General features: G+C 47.4%; 1 pseudogene; it reads left to right on the plus strand.

Annotated features, from left to right (window-relative positions):
* The first annotated feature begins 18 nt into the window (after positions 1-18).
* LOC140421958 (josephin-2 pseudogene) lies at positions 19-6,560 on the plus strand (annotated as a pseudogene).
* Positions 6,561-7,723: the final 1,163 nt, after the last annotated feature.

A 7,723-nucleotide genomic window follows, 5' to 3' on the forward strand; every position in this document is an offset into this window, starting at 1 on the left:
AGATGAGAGATTGCGCATGTCTGAGGGAGATGAGAGATTGCGCATGTCTGAGGGAGATGAGAGATTGCGCATGTGAGAGGGAAAGCTCATCACTGACCTTTCTGCTGAGGCGTTGACCAATGGGAACGGTTGGATGACCGGAAGGACTCTGGTCCTCCAGGCAATCAGCGCGGGCTTTGTGTGAATGGAGCTTGAACATCACACAGACTGAAAACTTCTTCATGTCTCCAACATCTGTGAGTAAAACACTTTCTTTTCTCCCCCTTTCCATTTCTTTTCTCATTCCCACCTTCAATTGGTCACTTGCAGCAACTGAAGGGAAAGGAAGTGAATCCAGGGAGGGTGCAGACTCTGGAAAGCTTGGCCCAGGTCTCTCTCTCTCTCTTAAAGACATTGACATCCTTTGCTCCCTCAGCTTGACACATTTATTTGTCGAGACTCTCTCTGAAGCTCAAATACGACAATTATAAACCATCCATGAGCCCTGCCCCTGACCAGCCTGTAATATAACAGGGGCCGGTTTACCTCAGTTGTTTGGACAGCTGGTTTGTGATGCAGAGCGAGGGTTCAATTCCTGGCTGAGGTTATTCAACCTTGTCTCAACCTTGTGTCTTGCCTGGGGTGTGTTGATCCTCAGGTTGAATCACCACCAGTCAGCTCTACCTCTCAATGGGGAAAGCAGCCTATGGTCATCTGGGACCTTGGCGACTTTACCTATAATCTAACAATTTAATCCACTCGCCATAATCCTCACCGATTCCGAAGCCTCGAACGGTATGCACCAGATAATTCGACTTGAGCGAAAGCTTTCTCTGCATCGAAGGAGATCACCAGCCCATCCACTGTGTATTTCTGAAAAGCCTGAATCACATTCAGCAACCGTCCAACATTGTTACTGGAAAACCCTTCTAAACCCAGTCTGGTTACCACCCGCCACCCCCCCCCCCCCCACACGATTGTTGGAACCCCCCCACCACGATTGTTGGAAGGATGTCCTCCAGCCTTCTCGCCATCAATGGGTCCAACAACAAATCCTCAAGCCCCCTATAAAACTCACACCCACAGCCATCCGCTCCTGGTGCTTTACCCAGCTGAGCTCCTTCATGGCCTTTGAGACCTCTTCCCTAGAAAGGGGAGCATTAAGAGGCTCACAGTGGCTTTCTGAGGCTTCCGTAAGCTTCAGGGAAGAGAATAAATGCTCCATATCCAGCAACCCTTCACCAGACTTCACAGACTTTATAATCCTGCATAGAATTCCCCGAATCCCTGTTTATCTCCTCTGTCCTCACAACCCTTTTCCCTCCCCCAAGCTGCACAGATGGAACTGTTCCAATGTCAGCCTTTTTCTTTGTCAAACAGGTCATGTATTTGCTCGGCTTATTCCCAAACTCGTACACCGTCTGCCTCGCAAACCTTTCTCGACCTGCTGCATCAATAGGGAATCCAAAACCACTCTTGTCTCATTAACCTCCTTCAGCAATAGCTTATTAGAGATCTCCTCATAATTCTGCTCGGCCTTCGTGAAACAAACCCCCAGACATTGCTGGTTCTTCAGCATCCGAGCATAAACTTTACATGTCTCCCATAAAATGGAGGGGGGGAAATACCAGGGGTTGGGTTAACCCAAAGGAGAACTCCAACTCGTTCTTACAATGCTTAGTAAATTAAGTATCTCTTATCAGAGAGGCAGCAAACCTCCACATTCTCGACCTGGGGGTGAACCCTCGAGTAGAATTCAAGAGAAACGGGATGGTCCACAATCGATGTTCACTACGGTGCAAGAGGACACCAGGTGTAGGATCGTCCTTGACAAAAAAATTTTGTTGATTCCAGTATGACATTGATTCGGGCTGGAAAGAAGGTAAAATCTCCGCCCCTCTGGTGCAAAGTTCTCCAAACATCCACATAACCCACCTCCTCACAAGTAAAGGCCGACGCCCTAGCTTGCGGGGTGGGGGTCGGGGGATGGGGGTGTTCCTGGTAACCGGGAGCTTATCTATCAGACGATTTAAGTGGCAGTTGAAGTCGCCAAACACACAAGAGTTAGTTGAAGCTAGCTCTGCAAAATCCACAAAGAACTCCGCGGAGTAATTCGGGGAATGTCCATAAACATTCATTATTGAAGCAACATCTCCATGCACCGAACCTCTAATGATCGCATATCCATCTCCTTTGTCCTTGGTGCAGGTTTCAACCTTAAAAGGGATATTTTTATTAATAAGGATTGCCACACCCCTGCTACTTGATGAAAAGGAGTAGAAAAAACCTGCCCCACCCAATCCCGCCTCAATTTAAAGTGTTCCTTATCATCCAGATGAGTTTCCTGTAATAAAGCTATGTCGACTTTCTCCTTAAAGGAGAGGATAACCATAGATTTGAGCCAGGGAAGTGGGATTGGAAATTTTTGGAGATGAGATTGGAAAGGAATTTGGACACTAAAAGATTTATTTCTTGGGGGTCGTTTTGCGGGATTGAAGGAGCTGGGAACGAAGTATGGGCTGGGGCAAGGGAAAATATTTAGATATATGCAGGTTCAAGAGTTTGCCAGAAAGGAGATACAGAGTTTCCCAGTAGAGCCAGCTTCCACATTGCTGGAGGAGGTGCTGACGACGGGGGGACTGGGGAAGGGGTAGTAGTGGTGGTTTACGGGGCTATTTTGGAGGAGGAGAAGGCGCCCTGTGTATTTATGTTTGCCCTATGTATTGTTCTCATGTATGGAATGATCAGTCTGAACTGTACACAGAACAATACTTTTCACTGTATCTCGGTACACATGACAATTAACAAATCCAATCCTCACCATTGAGGTGATAGTATTTCCAATCAGTAAGGCTACCCCACCCCCTCTGCCATATTCTCTGTCCCTCCTGTAAACTTTATAACCGGTATATTTGTCCAGTTCAGACCATCCTGCTACTTGTTTTTGGAACTGTATTGAGTTCCCTTGAGGCCTTCCCCTCCCCCTCCATTTATTAGTTTAAAGTCCTTCTTACCTCCCTATTTATCCTTTCCACAAGGACACTGGTCCCAGATCGGTACAGATTCTTCCTATCCCAATACTGATGCCAGTGCCCCGTGAAATGGAACCCCTCTTTCCCGTACCACTCCTTTAGCCACGTGCTTACTTCTGTAACTTTCTCATCCCTGTGTCAAATTTGCACGTGGCTCGTGTAATAATCCAGAGATTATATCCTTTGAGGACCTGTTCTTTAATTTTGTTCCTCGTTCCTGATTTTCCCCAAACAGGTCCTCTTTCCGAGTCTTGCCGATGTTGTTTGTCCCAACGTGGATCACAACAACTGGATCCTCCCCCTCCCTCTCCAATATCCTTTCAAGCCGGTTAGAGATGCCCCTCACCTTGGCACCAGGCAGGCAACATACCATGTGGGACTCTCGGTCCTGCTTCCAAAGGATGTTATCAGTTCCCTTAATTATAGAATCCCTGACAACTACCACTTCCTCCCCCCACTTGAATGGCCTCCTGTACCAGGGTGCAGTGGTCAGCTAGCTCATCCTTCCTACAGTCACTGCTCCGATACCCTGCCCCTCCGAGTTCAATCCCTGGATACTCGGCTGCGAATCCCCGAGATAAGGTTTTTGTCCTCACAGCTCCGAAACTCCGTCCCTCCGAGTCCGCTCCCTGGAGACTAGGTATGGGGAATAGGTATTGGAGACGATGTATTGGGGAATGAGAGGAAGGAATGTTCCATAGAAACTAGAATTCTCTGATCTGAATTTCTATCCTGTACTGAGTGTTGACTTTTGTCAACTCCTTTTACAGATATTACAAGAGGAGGAATTACAGACAGAAATCTCAATTGTCACGTCTCGGTCTTACAGAGTCACTCGATACGTTGGGATCTGAGTATCATCGGCCTTTGAATCTAGAAGGAGAAATGTTTGCCCGATCTGTCGGCATCAAAAGATTTTAACCATCAGTGTGACTGGAAAAGCACCGAGACACACACACCCGAGTGAGAGTGTTCCAGGGGACTGACTGTGGAAAGAGTCCAAGTCTCTGTCCTCGAGGAGCTCCCGCCGGTGGCCACTGTCTACGCCGCTTTTGTGGGTTTCCGCGATTTTTGCTCCCCCCCCCCCCGATTTTCGGCGGCCTTTGGGGCTGTCCCGGGCGTCCAGCCGGGCCGGTTTCAGAACCGGCGAGGAACCCCACGCGAGTGTCTGGCGGCCGGAGCTGAGGTGTCGGGCCCGGGCCACACGCATTTGGAGCAACGGGGGCGGAGCCAAACTGAGGATGAGGTGGCAGGCCCGAAGCCAGGGCGCAATGTAGTGGAGATGTTCCACACCGGGTGGCTCCCGCCAAGAGTGTGTTTTTTTAAAGAAGTCGGAAGTCCGGCCCCGGGGGACGTTTTGAGGAATATTCAAAAAAACTTTTTTTTTGAAGAAATTTTTTGTTTTTAGATTGAAGAAAGAAAAACAAAAATAATAAGTCGTTAAAAGATGCAAAAAGGGCTCTCTGTCCGGTGTCCGGGCCTGGGCGGGAATGCCGCATCCTCGGGGTTGGCGGTGACTCACCCAGCGGCGTGCCCTCTCTCTCTGGGTGTGGGGATGTCGGAGCCCCCCCTGGGTGTGGGGTTGTCGGAGCCCCCCCCTCCACTGTACCACGAGCGGCAGCGCCTGGAGCTCTGCGCCCTCCACGCCCTCAACAACCTCCTGCAGCAGCCGCTCTTCACCCAGCAGCAGCTGGACGGGCTGAGCGGCCAGCTGGCTCCCGACTCTCTGGTGAATCCACATCGCAGTTTGTTAGGAACCGGGAACTATGATGTCAACGTCCTCATGGCTGCCTTGCTAACTCAAGGTCTCGCTGCGATTTGGTGGGATAAACGCAAGTCGCTCAGCAGCTTGGTGCTGAGCCGGGTCCATGGCTTCATCCTCAACATTCCCTCCAACATGACGCTGGGCTTTGTCTCGCTCCCCATCCAGCGCAAGCACTGGGTGGCAGTCAGGCAAATCAACGGGGCCTACTACAACCTGGACTCCAAACTAAAGGCCCCGGTTCCAATCGGGAATGAGGAGGAACTGAGGAAGTTCCTGCAGGACCAGATCACCCAGGATCCCTGTGAGCTGCTGCTGGTGGTGCCGAGGGAGGTGGAGGAGGACGGAAGCTGGCTGCTCGCTCCCTGAACGTGAGACACGGGAGATCGGACAGCGGGAGCGGGGAGGGGGGGAAGGTCTCGCCGCCGATGGCGGGCTGACTCAGACCTCCAGCTGTGACGGATGAAGCCAGCGCACTGGGGAAGTGGAAAAAATAATTGGAAACTCTAAATTTATTTAAAAAAGAACTTGAAATGTTTAAAGAGACAATATCAGCAGGACTGTTATTGAATCATTGCCTCTATCATTTCCTATATTGATCCATCGTCACATAGTTTAAGTTCATTGACCAGACTGAAACAAACAGGAATGGGGTTTTAATACATAATATTATGCAATGTTGCTTGATGGTACAGTTAGAACTCAGCTCAATTCCTCGAGGTCACTCTCTCATTGGGAATATCACATCATTAAATAAAAGAATTACAATGTTAGGGGCGAAAATATTCACACGATGACCTGAGTATAAGTAAAAAAAAAAGCAGTTTGTCAGAATTCTGGGAGGGAAGGTCTCAGACTCCACAGACTGTGACAGCACCTTCTCTCACTTGAGCTAAAGCTCACATGGGATAATATACAGATTCAAGGGGTGGAATTAGTTGTTTTCTCATTTACATACAATCAATCAACTGTATTCACGTCACACTTTTTACATGCAGTCAATCAATTTTCCTGGCATACCCAATTATCACATATATGGTTAAAGTGGGTTTTGTCTTACCCGCCCCTAACTTCATACAGAAGTCATTTAAAACTAACTAATGTGCCCTGTCTACAGCCTTAGACCTTGAGCTTATCAAGGATACATTGCAAGTCTTGTTCTGTGAAGCTGTTATCAGCGGCTGTTGGGACACTCTCTATACATACCCACGCTTGGGTCTCATGAGACAGTTTACAGGGAATGTGGCTTGTTCAGCCATTTTATATCACAAAATAGCTAACAGCCATTTTGTGTCTTTTTTGTGTATACACTATCTATTTCTACAAATTGCCTCTTCTAAACAGGCATCTAAGCCAATGAGTACCTTTTGTTTCATCAGAACTATTCAAAAGTAATACGGGAGCACAGATGTAGTTGCAGGGCCACCTATAATTTATATCATAGTCCAGTATCACAAAATGCCCTCCAACACTTCCCCCTTTTGGTCATGGAAGATGTTTACAGAACTCCAAACATATTCGGGTGTCCGACCAGCCAGGGTTGGAAATGGGTGCGGAGGCAGATGTTGTAGCCTTCGCCTCGTTGATCGCCCGAAGACAGATCCTGATGGGTTGAAGAGCAACCTCTCCACCCTGTGCCCTGGCGTGGCAGGGGGACCTGTTGGAATTCTTGACTCTTGAGAAGATTAAGTTTGAACTGAGGGGAAGGATGGAGGGGTTCTACAATTCATGAGCATTATTCATTATGCACTTTCAAGAACTGGATAACATCGAACATTAGTTGGGGTGGTGGGTGGGAGGGTTGGGGAGGGGGAGGGGGGGCTGTGTGTATTAATGGCGACTATGGGTGATTACTGATTCCTTTTTGTCATTTGTTTATGTGAACATGCGGGCTGATGTTTGGGGTTTGGTGGGAGGATGGGATCGTTGTTATTGATATGGGGATTGACATATTTGTTACTGATTATTGTTGGGTGTAAATTTGGGAGAAAATGTGAGAAAAGAGGAGAATAAAAAAATATTTTTTTAAAAACTCACTCTCAACATTTTTTATCACCCAAATGTACTGGGGAGTTAAAATTGGATTGCTGCCAAACTCGTCTTATCTTTGTTTTGGAACAGACTGACCTAAACATGGGTTACTTACTTTCGAACCTATCTCTTAAATCCAAGCGGTTGGAATTTTATTTAAATCAGAGTTTCACATTAGATGAAGTTTCGTTTCCTATCCAAACTAATTATAAACATTTTTTTAGACCTAAACACAATAAAAAACCTCTTATTAGCATCTCAAATGGAACAGTAAATTCAAATGTTACATTTTTAACTATAACTGTTGCTAACTCGCCAGAACAAGGGAGGGGAGAATATATGACTGTAATGTTTAGGGCAGCCTCCCCCTTGGTAATCGCAGGAGGAGCTGTACTTGTCCTTATCAACTTGCTCTGAAAGGCCTTGGTTTAAAGTTTGCAAAAATGCTTTTTCACAGACGGAGTTTTCCTTTGAGACACAAGCCTGTATTTCATTTCCAGCTGTCCAGCTGAATTGTTTCATTTTATCGCTCAGTTTCCTGTGTCTTCAGGCAGGTAAAGTGACACCATTGCTATTCCTCAGCAAATTTGTGTTCCTTCAGGATTAGTCTTACCCTGTGGGTTTACTAAATGTCTCTCCTTTTCCTTCAATTCTCACTATCTATTGGTTCTGGCCACAGGGAGATGAGGCTCAGTATCCTCGGCCCAAGGGCGATTGGTGATTGTGTTTTATCCACTGGGGCGGCCCCACCCTATCTGCCCAACTGTGTTGCTGCAAACTGCAGCCACCGGCTGGACTGGATTGTCTCATTCCTTTGTCTAATTATTCACTAAATATAGGCTGCTCAGAATTATTACCCCTTTTGTTCTCTATCCTTCTTCTGACCCATCCGCCAGCTTTCCTGTTCCCCAGCCGTAAG

This window comes from Scyliorhinus torazame, chromosome 5 (genome assembly GCF_047496885.1).
Source record: "Scyliorhinus torazame isolate Kashiwa2021f chromosome 5, sScyTor2.1, whole genome shotgun sequence".
Classification (NCBI taxonomy): Eukaryota; Metazoa; Chordata; class Chondrichthyes; order Carcharhiniformes; family Scyliorhinidae; genus Scyliorhinus; species Scyliorhinus torazame.